At 43.7% G+C, this 13,147-nt stretch overlaps 25 non-coding genes across 25 annotated transcripts; all 25 read right to left on the reverse strand.

Annotated features, from left to right (window-relative positions):
* Positions 1 to 110: 110 nt before the first annotated feature.
* Positions 111 to 222, reverse strand: LOC147256242 (U5 spliceosomal RNA). The gene has a single exon (XR_015117985.1). It is a non-coding gene; the product is annotated as a U5 spliceosomal RNA (small nuclear RNA).
* Positions 223 to 638: 416 nt separating this feature from the next.
* LOC147256243 (U5 spliceosomal RNA) lies at positions 639 to 752 on the reverse strand. The gene has a single exon (XR_015117990.1). It is a non-coding gene; the product is annotated as a U5 spliceosomal RNA (small nuclear RNA).
* Positions 753 to 1,154: 402 nt separating this feature from the next.
* On the reverse strand, positions 1,155 to 1,269 carry LOC147256244 (U5 spliceosomal RNA). The gene has a single exon (XR_015117983.1). It is a non-coding gene; the product is annotated as a U5 spliceosomal RNA (small nuclear RNA).
* Positions 1,270 to 1,682: 413 nt separating this feature from the next.
* Positions 1,683 to 1,795, reverse strand: LOC147256245 (U5 spliceosomal RNA). Its single transcript, XR_015118002.1, has one exon. It is a non-coding gene; the product is annotated as a U5 spliceosomal RNA (small nuclear RNA).
* A 402-nt stretch (positions 1,796 to 2,197) lies between these two features.
* LOC147256246 (U5 spliceosomal RNA) lies at positions 2,198 to 2,312 on the reverse strand. Its single transcript, XR_015118000.1, has one exon. It is a non-coding gene; the product is annotated as a U5 spliceosomal RNA (small nuclear RNA).
* Positions 2,313 to 2,725: 413 nt separating this feature from the next.
* LOC147256247 (U5 spliceosomal RNA) lies at positions 2,726 to 2,839 on the reverse strand. Its single transcript, XR_015117995.1, has one exon. It is a non-coding gene; the product is annotated as a U5 spliceosomal RNA (small nuclear RNA).
* Positions 2,840 to 3,240: 401 nt separating this feature from the next.
* Positions 3,241 to 3,354, reverse strand: LOC147256248 (U5 spliceosomal RNA). The gene has a single exon (XR_015117965.1). It is a non-coding gene; the product is annotated as a U5 spliceosomal RNA (small nuclear RNA).
* A 402-nt stretch (positions 3,355 to 3,756) lies between these two features.
* LOC147256249 (U5 spliceosomal RNA) lies at positions 3,757 to 3,871 on the reverse strand. The gene has a single exon (XR_015118001.1). It is a non-coding gene; the product is annotated as a U5 spliceosomal RNA (small nuclear RNA).
* A 413-nt stretch (positions 3,872 to 4,284) lies between these two features.
* LOC147256250 (U5 spliceosomal RNA) lies at positions 4,285 to 4,399 on the reverse strand. The gene has a single exon (XR_015117968.1). It is a non-coding gene; the product is annotated as a U5 spliceosomal RNA (small nuclear RNA).
* Positions 4,400 to 4,801: 402 nt separating this feature from the next.
* Positions 4,802 to 4,916, reverse strand: LOC147256251 (U5 spliceosomal RNA). The gene has a single exon (XR_015117994.1). It is a non-coding gene; the product is annotated as a U5 spliceosomal RNA (small nuclear RNA).
* A 417-nt stretch (positions 4,917 to 5,333) lies between these two features.
* On the reverse strand, positions 5,334 to 5,445 carry LOC147256252 (U5 spliceosomal RNA). Its single transcript, XR_015117981.1, has one exon. It is a non-coding gene; the product is annotated as a U5 spliceosomal RNA (small nuclear RNA).
* Positions 5,446 to 5,843: 398 nt separating this feature from the next.
* Positions 5,844 to 5,958, reverse strand: LOC147256253 (U5 spliceosomal RNA). Its single transcript, XR_015118003.1, has one exon. It is a non-coding gene; the product is annotated as a U5 spliceosomal RNA (small nuclear RNA).
* Positions 5,959 to 6,374: 416 nt separating this feature from the next.
* LOC147256254 (U5 spliceosomal RNA) lies at positions 6,375 to 6,488 on the reverse strand. The gene has a single exon (XR_015117967.1). It is a non-coding gene; the product is annotated as a U5 spliceosomal RNA (small nuclear RNA).
* A 401-nt stretch (positions 6,489 to 6,889) lies between these two features.
* Positions 6,890 to 7,002, reverse strand: LOC147256255 (U5 spliceosomal RNA). Its single transcript, XR_015117980.1, has one exon. It is a non-coding gene; the product is annotated as a U5 spliceosomal RNA (small nuclear RNA).
* Positions 7,003 to 7,419: 417 nt separating this feature from the next.
* Positions 7,420 to 7,533, reverse strand: LOC147256256 (U5 spliceosomal RNA). Its single transcript, XR_015117986.1, has one exon. It is a non-coding gene; the product is annotated as a U5 spliceosomal RNA (small nuclear RNA).
* Positions 7,534 to 7,934: 401 nt separating this feature from the next.
* Positions 7,935 to 8,048, reverse strand: LOC147256257 (U5 spliceosomal RNA). The gene has a single exon (XR_015117996.1). It is a non-coding gene; the product is annotated as a U5 spliceosomal RNA (small nuclear RNA).
* Positions 8,049 to 8,451: 403 nt separating this feature from the next.
* LOC147256258 (U5 spliceosomal RNA) lies at positions 8,452 to 8,565 on the reverse strand. Its single transcript, XR_015117966.1, has one exon. It is a non-coding gene; the product is annotated as a U5 spliceosomal RNA (small nuclear RNA).
* A 402-nt stretch (positions 8,566 to 8,967) lies between these two features.
* LOC147256259 (U5 spliceosomal RNA) lies at positions 8,968 to 9,082 on the reverse strand. The gene has a single exon (XR_015117970.1). It is a non-coding gene; the product is annotated as a U5 spliceosomal RNA (small nuclear RNA).
* Positions 9,083 to 9,495: 413 nt separating this feature from the next.
* On the reverse strand, positions 9,496 to 9,609 carry LOC147256260 (U5 spliceosomal RNA). Its single transcript, XR_015117977.1, has one exon. It is a non-coding gene; the product is annotated as a U5 spliceosomal RNA (small nuclear RNA).
* A 403-nt stretch (positions 9,610 to 10,012) lies between these two features.
* Positions 10,013 to 10,127, reverse strand: LOC147256261 (U5 spliceosomal RNA). The gene has a single exon (XR_015118004.1). It is a non-coding gene; the product is annotated as a U5 spliceosomal RNA (small nuclear RNA).
* A 417-nt stretch (positions 10,128 to 10,544) lies between these two features.
* LOC147256262 (U5 spliceosomal RNA) lies at positions 10,545 to 10,656 on the reverse strand. Its single transcript, XR_015117988.1, has one exon. It is a non-coding gene; the product is annotated as a U5 spliceosomal RNA (small nuclear RNA).
* A 402-nt stretch (positions 10,657 to 11,058) lies between these two features.
* On the reverse strand, positions 11,059 to 11,173 carry LOC147256263 (U5 spliceosomal RNA). The gene has a single exon (XR_015117971.1). It is a non-coding gene; the product is annotated as a U5 spliceosomal RNA (small nuclear RNA).
* A 416-nt stretch (positions 11,174 to 11,589) lies between these two features.
* On the reverse strand, positions 11,590 to 11,704 carry LOC147256264 (U5 spliceosomal RNA). The gene has a single exon (XR_015117998.1). It is a non-coding gene; the product is annotated as a U5 spliceosomal RNA (small nuclear RNA).
* Positions 11,705 to 12,106: 402 nt separating this feature from the next.
* LOC147256265 (U5 spliceosomal RNA) lies at positions 12,107 to 12,221 on the reverse strand. Its single transcript, XR_015117978.1, has one exon. It is a non-coding gene; the product is annotated as a U5 spliceosomal RNA (small nuclear RNA).
* A 416-nt stretch (positions 12,222 to 12,637) lies between these two features.
* On the reverse strand, positions 12,638 to 12,751 carry LOC147256266 (U5 spliceosomal RNA). The gene has a single exon (XR_015118006.1). It is a non-coding gene; the product is annotated as a U5 spliceosomal RNA (small nuclear RNA).
* Between the last annotated feature and the right edge of the window lie 396 nt (positions 12,752 to 13,147).

Raw genomic sequence — 13,147 nt, forward strand, 5'->3', positions numbered from 1 at the left:
AATGAGCATAACAAAACCCAGAAAAAGACAACTAAAACATGACAGATTGGCCTCTACCATCAAACAAGTCCTTTCATAGGGGTTATTATTGCTGTTCAACATTGTTGAAAGCCCCGCATGAGCAGGGCATCAAAAATTGACTAAAACTCTTTTCGATCCTCTCCACGGAAATCTTTAGTAAAAGGCGAAAGATTTGTTCGATCTGAAGGGAATCAAGAGTACTGTCTGGTGGTGGTGACAGCACCTCAAGCCCATCGCCACCACACCACTGTCACTCACGACTGGGAAAACAGTCACTCATTTCCTCCACCGCAGCCATCGAAATCAAAGCCGACGAAGCTTTGCTAATACCTTACAGGCTAGAAGCACTAGGGACGTCAGGAAAAGTGACCACCCCTCTCAGCACAAATTACCTCATAATTAGACCATAAAGTTTTTTTCTCTTCATGATAGGTTAGACCAAAGCAGAGCTTTGGAATTAGTTACCCAATGATTCAGTTATGGTCAGGATCATGTGGTACAACCACAAATGAGCATAACAACACTCAGACAAACATTACTCAGACATAACATCATGGCCTCTGCCAACATATTATTCTTCTCAGAGAGAGTTCTCATTGCTGTTCAACATTGTAGCCAGCCCCACATGAGCAGGGCATCAAAAAATTGAGTATAACTCTTATTGATCCTCTCCACGGAAATCTTTAGTAAAAGGCGAAAGATTTATTCAAGCTGAAGGGAACCAAGAGTACTGCCTGGTGGTGGTGACAGCACCTCAGCCCTATCGCCACCACACCACTGTCACTCACGACTGGGAACACAGTCACTCATTTACTCTACCCCAGCCGACGAAGCTTTGCTAATACCTTACCGGCTCAAAGCATTAGGGACGTCAGCAAAAGTGACCACCCCTCTCAGCAAATATTACCTCGTAATTAGATCATAAATTTGTTGTTTCTCTTCATGATAGGTTAGACAAAAGCAGAGCTTTGGAATTAGTTCCCCAATGGTTCAGTAATGGTAAGGGTCTTGTGGTACAACCACAAATGAGCATAACAAAACCCAGAAAAAGACAACTAAAACATGACAGATTGGCCTCCGCCATCAAACAAGTCCTTTCATAGGTGTTATTATTGCTGTTCAACATTGTTGAAAGCCCCGCATGAGCAGGAAATCAAAAAAATTGATTAAAACTCTTTTCGATCCTCTCCACGGAAATCTTTAGTAAAAGGCGAAAGATTTGTTCGATCTGAAGGGAATCAAGAGTACTGTCTGGTGGTGGTGACAGCACCTCAAGCCAATCGCCACCACACCACTGTCACTCACGACTGGGAAAACAGTCACTCATTTCCTCCACCGCAGCCATCGAAATCAAAGCCGACGAAGCTTTGCTAATACCTTACCGGCTCGAAGCACTAGGGACATCAGGAAAAGTGACCACCCCTCTCAGCACAAATGACCTCATAATTAGACCATAAAGTTTTTTTCTCTTCATGATAGGTTAGACCAAAGCAGAGCTTTGGAATTAGTTACCCAATGATTCAGTTATGGTCAGGGTCATGTGGTACAACCACGAATGAGCATAACAACACTCAGACAAACATTACTCAGACATAACATGGCCTCTGCCAACATATTATTCTTCTCAGAGAGAGTTCTCATTGCTGTTCAACATTGTAGCCAGCCCCGCATGAGCAAGGCATCAAAAAATTGAGTATAACTCTTATTGATCCTCTCCACGAAAACTTTAGTAAAAGGCGAAAGATTTATTCGAGCTGAAGGGAATCAAGAGTACTGCCTGGTGGTGGTGACAGCACCTCCCGCCTATCGCCACCACACCACTGTCACTCACGACTGGGAACACAGTCACTCATTTACTCCACCGCAGCAAACGAAGCTTTGCTAATACCTTACCGGCTCAAAGCATTAGGGACGTCAGCAAAAGTGACCACCCCTCTCAGCAAATATTACCTCGTAATTAGATCATAAATTTGTTGTTTCTCTTCATGATAGGTTAGACAAAAGCAGAGCTTTGGAATTAGTTCCCCAATGGTTCAGTAATGGTAAGGGTCTTGTGGTACAACCACAAATGAGCATAACAAAACCCAGAAAAAGACAACTAAAACATGACAGATTGGCCTCCGCCATCAAACAAGTCCTTTCATAGGTGTTATTATTGCTGTTCAACATTGTTGAAAGCCCCGCATGAGCAGGGAATCAAAAAAATCGATTAAAACTCTTTTCGATCCTCTCCACGTAAATCTTTAGTAAAAGGCGAAAGATGTGTTCGATCTGAAGGGAATCAAGAGTACTGTCTGGTGGTGGTGACAGCACCTCAAGCCCATCACCACCACACCACTGTCACTCACGACTGGGAAAACAGTCACTCATTTCCTCCACCGCAGCCATCGAAATCAAAGCCGACGAAGCTTTGCTAATACCTTACCGGCTCGAAGCACTAGGGACATCAGGAAAAGTGACCACCCCTCTCAGCACAAATGACCTCATAATTAGACCATAAAGTTTTTTTCTCTTCATGATAGGTTAGACCAAAGCAGAGCTTTGGAATTAGTTACCCAATGATTCAGTTATGGTCAGGGTCATGTGGTACAACCACGAATGAGCATAACAACACTCAAACAAACATTACTCAAACATAACATGGCCTCTGCCAACATATCATTCTTCTCAGAGAGAGTTCTCATTGCTGTTCAACATTGTAGCCAGCCCTACATGAGCAGGGCATCAAAAAATTGAGTATAACTCTTATTGATCCTCTCCACGGAAATCTTTAGTAAAAGGCGAAAGATTTATTCGAGCTGAAGGGAATCAAGAGTACTGTCTGGTGGTGGTGACAGAACCTCACGCCTATCGCCACCACACCACTGTCACTCACGACTGGGAACACAGTCACTCATTTACTCCACCGCAGCCGACGAAACTTTGCTAATACCTTACCGGCTCAAAGCATTAGGGACGTCAGCAAAAGTGACCACCCCTCTCAGCACAAATGACCTCATAATTAGACCATAAAGTTTTTTTCTCTTCATGATAGGTTAGACCAAAGCAGAGCTTTGAAATTAGTTACCCAATGATTCAGTTATGGTCAGGGTCATGTGGTAAAATCACAAATGAGTAGAACAACACTCAGACAAACATTACTCAGACATAACATCATGGCCTCTGCCAACATATTATTCTTCTCTGAGAGAGTTCTCATTGCTTTTCAACATTGTAGCCAGCCCCGCATGAGCAGGGCATCAAAAAATTGAGTATAACTCTTATTGATCCTCTCCACGGAAATCTTTAGTAAAAGGCGAAAGATTTATTCGAGCTGAAGGGAACCAAGAGTACTGTCTGGGGGTGGTGACAGCACCTCAAGCCTATCGCCACCACACCACTGTCACTCACGACTGGGAACACAGTCACTCATTTACTCCACCCCAGCCGACGAAGCTTTGCTAATACCTTACCGGCTCAAAGCATTAGGGACGTCAGCAAAAGTGACCACCCCTCTCAGCAAATATTACCTCGTAATTAGATCATAAATTTGTTGTTTCTCTTCATGATAGGTTAGACAAAAGCAGAGCTTTGGAATTAGTTCCCCAATGGTTCAGTAATGGTAAGGGTCTTGTGGTACAACCACAAATGAGCATAACAAAACCCAGAAAAAGACAACTAAAACATGACAGATTGGCCTCCGCCATCAAACAAGTCCTTTCATAGGTGTTATTATTGCTGTTCAACATTGTTGAAAGCCCCGCATGAGCAGGGAATCAAAAAAATCGATTAAAACTCTTTTCGATCCTCTCCACGTAAATCTTTAGTAAAAGGCGAAAGATGTGTTCGATCTGAAGGGAATCAAGAGTACTGTCTGGTGGTGGTGACAGCACCTCAAGCCCATCGCCACCACACCACTGTCACTCACGACTGGGAAAACAGTCACTCATTTCCTCCACCGCAGCCATCGAAATCAAAGCCGACGAAGCTTTGCTAATACCTTACCGGCTCGAAGCACTAGGGACATCAGGAAAAGTGACCACCCCTCTCAGCACAAATGACCTCATAATTAGACCATAAAGTTTTTTTCTCTTCATGATAGGTTAGACCAAAGCAGAGCTTTGGAATTAGTTACCCAATGATTCAGTTATGGTCAGGGTCATGTGGTACAACCACGAATGAGCATAACAAAACTCAGACAAACATTACTCAGACATAACTTGGCGTCTGCCAACATATTATTCTTCTCAGAGAGAGTTCTCATTGCTGTTCAACATTGTAGCCAGCCCCGCATGAGCAGGGCATCAAAAAACTTGAGTATAACTCTTATTGATCCTCTCCACGGAAATCTTTAGTAAAAGGCGAAAGATTTATTCGAGCTGAAGGGAACCAAGAGTACTGCCTGGTGGTGGTGACAGCACCTCACGCCTATCGCCACCACACCACTGTCACTCACGACTGGGAACACAGTCACTCATTTACTCCACCCCAGCCGACGAAGCTTTGCTAATACCTTACCGGCTCAAAGCATTAGGGACGTCAGCAAAAGTGACCACCCCTCTCAGCAAATATTACCTCGTAATTAGATCATAAATTTGTTGTTTCTCTTCATGATAGGTTAGACAAAAGCAGAGCTTTGGAATTAGTTCCCCAATGGTTCAGTAATGGTAAGGGTCTTGTGGTACAACCACAAATGAGCATAACAAAACCCAGAAAAAGACAACTAAAACATGACAAATTGGCCTCCGCCATCAAACAAGTCCTTTCATAGGTGTTTTAGTGCTTTCCAACATTGTTGAAAGCCCCGCATGAGCAGGGAATCAAAAAAAATTGATTAAAACTCTTTTCGATCCTCTCCACGGATATCTTTAGTAAAAGGCGAAAGATTTGTTCGATCTGAAGGGAATCAAGAGTACTGTCTGGTGGTGGTGACAGCACCTCAAGCCCATCGCCACCACACCACTGTCACTCACGACTGGGAAAACAGTCACTCATTTCCTCCACCGCAGCCATCGAAATCAAAGCCGACGAAGCTTTGCTAATACCTTACCGGCTCGAAGCACTAGGGACGTCAGCAAAAGTGACCACCCCTCTCAGCACAAATTACCTCATAATTAGACCATAAAGTTTTTTTCTCTTCATGATAGGTTAGACCAAAGCAGAGCTTTGGAATTAGTTACCCAATGATTCAGTTATGGTCAGGGTCATGTGGTACAACCACGAATGAGCATAACAACACTCAGACAAACATTACTCAGACATAACATCATGGCCTCTGCCAACATATTATTCTTCTCAGAGAGAGTTCTCATTGCTGTTCAACATTGTAGCCAGCCCCGCATGAGCAGGGCATCAAAAATTGAGTATAACTCTTATTGATCCTCTCCACGGAAATCTTTAGTAAAAGGCGAAAGATTTATTCGAGCTGAAGGGAATCAAGAGTACTGCCTGGTGGTGGTGACAGCACCTCCCGCCTATCACCACCACACCACTGTCACTCACGACTGGGAACACAGTCACTCATTTACTCCACCGCAGCCGACGAAGCTTTGCTAATACCTTACCGGCTCAAAGCATTAGGGACGTCAGCAAAAGTGACCACCCCTCTCAGCAAATATTACCTCGTAATTAGATCATAAATTTGTTGTTTCTCTTCATGATAGGTTAGACAAAAGCAGAGCTTTGGAATTAGTTCCCCAATGGTTCAGTAATGGTAAGGGTCTTGTGGTACAACCACAAATGAGCATAACAAAACCCAGAAAAAGACAACTAAAACATGACAGATTGGCCTCCGCCATCAAACAAGTCCTAGGTGTTATTATTGCTTTCCAACATTGTTGAAAGCCCAGCATGAGCAGGGAATCAAAAAAAAATGATTAAAACTCTTTTCGGTCCTCTCCACGGAAATCTTTAGTATAAGGCGAAAGATTTGTTCGATCTGAAGGGAATCAAGAGTACTGTCTGGTGGTGGTGACAGCACCTCAAGCCCATCGCCACCACACCACTGTCACTCACGACTGGGAAAACAGTCACTCATTTCCTCCACCGCAGCCATCGAAATCAAAGCCGACGAAGCTTTGCTAATACCTTACCGGCTCGAAGCACTAGGGACGTCAGCAAAAGTGACCACCCCTCTAAGCACAAATTACCTCATAATTAGACCATAAAGTTTTTTTCTCTTCATGATAGGTTAGACCAAAGCAGAGCTTTGGAATTAGTTACCCAATGATTCAGTTATGGTCAGGGTCATGTGGTACAACCACGAATGAGCATAACAACACTCAGACAAACATTACTCAGACATAACATCATGGCCTCTGCCAACTTATTATTCTTCTCAGATAGAGTTCTCATTGCTGTTCAACATTTTAGCCAGCCCTACATGAGCAGGGCATCAAAAAATTGAGTATAACTCTTACTGATCCTCTCCACGGAAATCTTTAGTAAAAGGCGAAAGATTTATTCGAGCTGAAGGGAATCAAGAGTACTGTCTGGTGGTGGTGACAGAACCTCACGCCTATCGCCACCACACCACTGTCACTCACGACTGGGAACACAGTCACTCATTTACTCCATCGCAGCCGACGAAACTTTGCTAATACCTTACCGGCTCAAAGCATTAGGGACGTCAGCAAAAGTGACCACCCCTCTCAGCACAAATGACCTCATAATTAGACCATAAAGTTTTTTTCTCTTCATGATAGGTTAGACCAAAGCAGAGCTTTGAAATTAGTTACCCAATGATTCAGTTATGGTCAGGGTCATGTGGTAAAATCACAAATGAGCAGAACAACACTCAGACAAACATTACTCAGACATAACATCATGGCCTCTGCCAACATATTATTCTTCTCTGAGAGAGTTCTCATTGCTTTTCAACATTGTAGCCAGCCCCGCATGAGCAGGGCATCAAAAAATTGAGTATAACTCTTATTGATCCTCTCCACGGAAATCTTTAGTAAAAGGCGAAAGATTTATTCGAGCTGAAGGGAACCAAGAGAACAGCCTGGTGGTGGTGACAGCACCTCAAGCCTATCGCCACCACACCACTGTCACTCACGACTGGGAAAACAGTCACTCATTTCCTCCACCGCAGCCATCGAAATCAAAGTCGACGAAGCTTTGCTAATACCTTACCGGCTCGAAGCACTAGGGACGTCAGGAAAAGTGACCACCCCTCTCAGCACAAATGACCTCATAATTAGACCATAAAGTTTTTTTCTCTTCATGATAGGTTTGACCAAAGCAGAGCTTTGGAATTAGTTACCCAATGATTCAGTTATGGTCAGGGTCATGTGGTACAACCACGAATGAGCATAACAACACTCAGACAAACATTACTCAGACATAACATCATGGCCTCTGCCAACATATTATTCTTCTCAGATAGAGTTCTCATTGCTGTTCAACATTGTAGCCAGCCCTACATGAGCAGGGCATCAAAAAAGTGAGTATAACTCTTACTGATCCTCTCCACGGAAATCTTTAGTAAAAGGCGAAAGATTTATTCGAGCTGAAGGGAATCAAGAGTACTGTCTGGTGGTGGTGACAGAACCTCACGCCTATCGCCACCACACCACTGTCACTCACGACTGGGAACACAGTCACTCATTTACTCCACCGCAGCCGACGAAACTTTGCTAATACCTTACCGGCTCAAAGCATTAGGGACGTCAGCAAAAGTGACCACCCCTCTCAGCACAAATGACCTCATAATTAGACCATAAAGTTTTTTTCTCTTCATGATAGGTTAGACCAAAGCAGAGCTTTGAAATTAGTTACCCAATGATTCAGTTATGGTCAGGGTCATGTGGTAAAATCACAAATGAGCAGAACAACACTCAGACAAACATTACTCAGACATAACATCATGGCCTCTGCCAACATATTATTCTTCTCTGAGAGAGTTCTCATTGCTTTTCAACATTGTAGCCAGCCCTACATGAACAGGGCATCAAAAAATTGAGTATAACTCTTATTGATCCTCTCCGCGGAAATCTTTAGTAAAAGGCGAAAGATTTATTCGAGCTGAAGGGAGCCAAGAGTACTGCCTGGTGGTGGTGACAGCACCTCAAGCCTATCGCCACCACACCACTGTCACTCACGACTGGGAACACAGTCACTCATTTACTCCACCGCAGCCGACGAAGCTTTGCTAATACCTTACCGGCTCAAAGCATTAGGGACGTCAGCAAAAGTGACCACCCCTCTCAGCAAATATTACCTCGTAATTAGATCATAAATTTGTTGTTTCTCTTCATGATAGGTTAGACCAAAGCAGAGCTTTGAAATTAGTTACCCAATGATTCAGTTATGGTCAGGGTCATGTGGTAAAATCACAAATGAGCAGAACAACACTCAGACAAACATTACTCAGACATAACATCATGGCCTCTGCCAACATAGTATTCTTCTCTGAGAGAGTTCTCATTGCTTTTCAACATTGTAGCCAGCCCCGCATGAGCAGGGCATCAAAAAATTGAGTATAACTCTTATTGATCCTCTCCACGGAAATCTTTAGTAAAAGGCGAAAGATTTATTCGAGCTGAAGGGAACCAAGAGTACTGCCTGGTGGTGGTGACAGCACCTCAAGCCTATCGCCACAACACCACTGTCACTCACGACTGGGAACACAGTCACTCATTTACTCCACCCCAGCCGACGAAGCTTTGCTAATACCTTACCGGCTCAAAGCATTAGGGACGTCAGCAAAAGTGACCACCCCTCTCAGCAAATATTACCTCGTAATTAGATCATAAATTTGTTGTTTCTCTTCATGATAGGTTAGACAAAAGCAGAGCTTTGGAATTAGTTCCCCAATGGTTCAGTAATGGTAAGGGTCTTGTGGTACAACCACAAATGAGCATAACAAAACCCAGAAAAAGAAAACTAAAACATGACAGATTGGCCTCCGCCATCAAACAAGCCCTTTCATAGGTGTTATTATTGCTGTTCAACATTGTTGAAAGCCCCGCATGAGCAGGGAATCAAAAAAATTGATTAAAACTCTTTTCGATCCTCTCCACGGAAATCTTTAGTAAAAGGCGAAAGATTTGTTCGATCTGAAGGGAATCAAGAGTACTGTCTGGTGGTGGTGACAGCACCTCAAGCCCATCGCCACCACACCACTGTCACTCACGACTGGGAAAACAGTCACTCATTTCCTCCACCGCAGCCATCGAAATCAAAGCCGACGAAGCTTTGCTAATACCTTACCGGCTCGAAGCACTAGGGACATCAGGAAAAGTGACCACCCCTCTCAGCACAAATTACCTCATAATTAGACCATAAAGTTTTTTTCTCTTCATGATAGGTTAGACCAAAGCAGAGCTTTGGAATTAGTTACCCAATGATTCAGTTATGGTCAGGGTCATGTGGTACAACCACGAATGAGCATAACAACACTCAGACAAACATTACTCAGACATAACATGGCCTCTGCCAACATATTATTCTTCTCAGAGAGAGTTCTCATTGCTGTTCAACATTGTAGCCAGCCCCGCATGAGCAGGGCATCAAAAAATTGAGTATAACTCTTACTGATCCTCTCCACGGAAATCTTTAGTAAAAGGCGAAAGATTTATTCGAGCTGAAGGGAACCAAGAGTACTGCCTGGTGGTGGTGACAGCACCTCACGCCTATCGCCACCACACCACTGTCACTCACGACTGGGAACACAGTCACTCATTTACTCCACCCCAGCCGACGAAGCTTTGCTAATACCTTACCGGCTCAAAGCATTAGGGACATCAGCAAAAGTGACCACCCCTCTCAGCAAATATTACCTCGTAATTAGATCATAAATTTGTTGTTTCTCTTCATGATAGGTTAGACAAAAGCAGAGCTTTGGAATTAGTTCCCCAATGGTTCAGTAATGGTAAGGGTCTTGTGGTACAACCACAAATGAGCATAACAAAACCCAGAAAAAGACAACTAAAACATGACAGATTGGCCTCCGCCATCAAACAAGTCCTTTCATAGGTGTTATTATTGCTTTCCAACATTGTTGAAAGCCCAGCATGAGCAGGGAATCAAAAAAAAATGATTAAAACTCTTTTCGGTCCTCTCCACGGAAATCTTTAGTATAAGGCGAAAGATTTGTTCGATCTGAAGGGAATCAAGAGTACTGTCTGGTGGTGGTGACAGCACCTCAAGCCCATCGCCACCACACCACTGTCACTCACGACTGGGAAAACAGTCACTCATTTCCTCCACCGCAGCCATCGAAATCAAAGCCGACGAAGCTTTGCTAATACCTTACCGGCTCGAAGCACTAGGGACGTCAGCAAAAGTGACCACCCCTCTAAGCACAAATTACCTCATAATTAGACCATAAAGTTTTTTTCTCTTCATGATAGGTTAGACCAAAGCAGAGCTTTGGAATTAGTTACCCAATGATTCAGTTATGGTCAGGGTCATGTGGTACAACCACGAATGAGCATAACAACACTCAGACAAACATTACTCAGACATAACATCATGGCCTCTGCCAACATATTATTCTTCTCTGAGAGAGTTCTCATTGCTGTTCAACATTGTAGCCAGCCCCGCATGAGCAGGGCATCAAAAATTGAGTATAACTCTTACTGATCCTCTCCACGGAAATCTTTAGTAAAAGGCGAAAGATTTATTCGAGCTGAAGGGAATCAAGAGTACTGCCTGGTGGTGGTGACAGCACTTCACGCCTATCGCCACCACACCACTGTCACTCACGACTGGGAACACAGTCACTCATTTACTCCACCGTAGCCGACGAAGCTTTGCTAATACCTTACCGGCTCAAAGCATTAGGGACGTCAGCAAAAGTGACCACCCCTCTCAGCAAATATTACCTCGTAATTACATCATAAATTTGTTGTTTCTCTTCATGATAGGTTAGACCAAAGCAGAGCTTTGGAATTAGTTCCCCAATGGTTCAGTAATGGTAAGGGTCTTGTGGTACAACCACAGATGAGCATAACAAAACCCAGAAAAAGACAACTAAAACATGACAGATTGGCCTCCGCCATCAAACAAGTCCTTTCATAGGTGTTATTATTGCTGTTCAACATTGTTGAAAGCCCCGCATGAGCAGGGAATCAAAAAAATTGATTAAAACTCTTTTCGATCCTCTCCACGGAAATCTTTAGTAAAAGGCGAAAGATTTGTTCGATCTGAAGGGAATCAAGAGTACTGTCTGGTGGTGGTGACAGCACCTCAAGCCCATCGCCACCACACCACTGTCACTCACGACTGGGAAAACAGTCACTCATTTCCTCCACCGCAGCCATCGAAATCAAAGCCGACGAAGCTTTGCTAATACCTTACCGGCTCGAAGCACTAGGGACATCAGGAAAAGTGACCACCCCTCTCAGCACAAATTACCTCATAATTAGACCATAAAGTTTTTTTCTCTTCATGATAGGTTAGACCAAAGCAGAGCTTTGGAATTAGTTACCCAATGATTCAGTTATGGTCAGGGTCATGTGGTACAACCACGAATGAGCATAACAACACTCAGACAAACATTACTCAGACATAACATCATGGCCTCTGCCAACATATTATTCTTCTCAGAGAGAGTTCTCATTGCTGTTCAACATTGTAGCCAGCCCCGCATGAGAAGGGCATCAAAAAAATTGAGTATAACTCTTACTGATCCTCTCCACGGAAGTCTTTAGTAAAAGGCAAAAGATTTATACGAGCTGAAGGGAATCAAGAGTACTGCCTGGTGGTGGTGACAGCACCTCAAGCCTATCGCCACCACACCACTGTCACTCACGACTGGGAACACAGTCACTCATTTACTCCACCGCAGCCGACGAAGCTTTGCTAATACCTTACCGGCTCAAAGCATTAGGGACGTCAGCAAAAGTGACCACCCCTCTCAGCAAATATTACCTCGTAATTAGATCATAAATTTGTTGTTTCTCTTCATGATAGGTTAGACCAAAGCAGAGCTTTGGAATTAGTTCCCCAATGGTTCAGTAATGGTAAGGGTCTTGTGGTACAACCACAAATGAGCATAACAGAACCCAGAAAAAGACAACTAAAACATGACAGATTGGCCTCCGCCATCAAACAAGTCCTTTCACAGGTGTTATTATTGCTGTTCAACATTGTTGAAAGCCCCGCATGAGCAGGGAATCAAAAAAATTGATTAAAACTCTTTTCGATCCTCTCCACGGAAATCTTTAGTAAAAGGCGAAAGATTTGTTCGGTCTGAAGGGAATCAAGAGTACTGTCTGGTGGTGGTGACAGCACCTCAAGCCCATCGCCACCACACCACTGTCACTCACGACTGGGAAAATAGTCACTCATTTCCTCCACCGCAGCCATCGAAATCAAAGCCGACGAAGCTTTGCTAATACCTTACCGGCTCGAAGCACTAGGGACGTCAGGAAAAGTGACCACCCCTCTCAGCACAAATGACCTCATAATTAGACCATAAAGTTTTTTTCTCTTCATGATAGGTTAGACCAAAGCAGAGCTTTGGAATTAGTTACCCAATGATTCAGTTATGGTCAGGGTCATGTGGTACAACCACGAATGAGCATAACAACACTCAGACAAACATTACTCAGACATAACATCATGGCCTCTGCCAACATATTATTCTTCTCAGAGAGAGTTCTCATTGCTGTTCAACATTGTAGCCAGCCCCGCATGAGCAGGGCATCAAAAAATTGAGTATAACTCTTACTGATCCTCTCCACGGAAATCTTTAGTAAAAGGCGAAAGATTTATTCGAGCTGAAGGGAATCAAGAGTACTGCCTGGTGGTGGTGACAGCACCTCACGCCTATCGCCACCACACCACTGTCACTCACGACTGGGAACACAGTCACTCATTTACTCGACCCCAGCCGACGAAGCTTTGCTAATACCTTACCGGCTCAAAGCATTAGGGACGTCAGCAAAAGTGACCACCCCTCTCAGCAAATATTACCTCGTAATTACATCATAAATTTGTTGTTTCTCTTCATGATAGGTTAGACCAAAGCAGAGCTTTGGAATTAGTTCCCCAATGGTTCAGTAATGGTAAGGGTCTTGTGGTACAACCACAGATTAGCATAACAAAACCCAGAAAAAGACAACTAAAACATGACAGATTGGCCTCCGCCATCAAACAAGTCCTTTCATAGGTGTTATTATTGCTGTTCAACATT

This window comes from Aulostomus chinensis, chromosome 9 (genome assembly GCF_037954235.1).
Source record: "Aulostomus chinensis isolate RoL2024-O1b breed Wild chromosome 9, RoL_Achi_v1.0, whole genome shotgun sequence".
Taxonomy (NCBI): domain Eukaryota; kingdom Metazoa; phylum Chordata; class Actinopteri; order Syngnathiformes; family Aulostomidae; genus Aulostomus; species Aulostomus chinensis.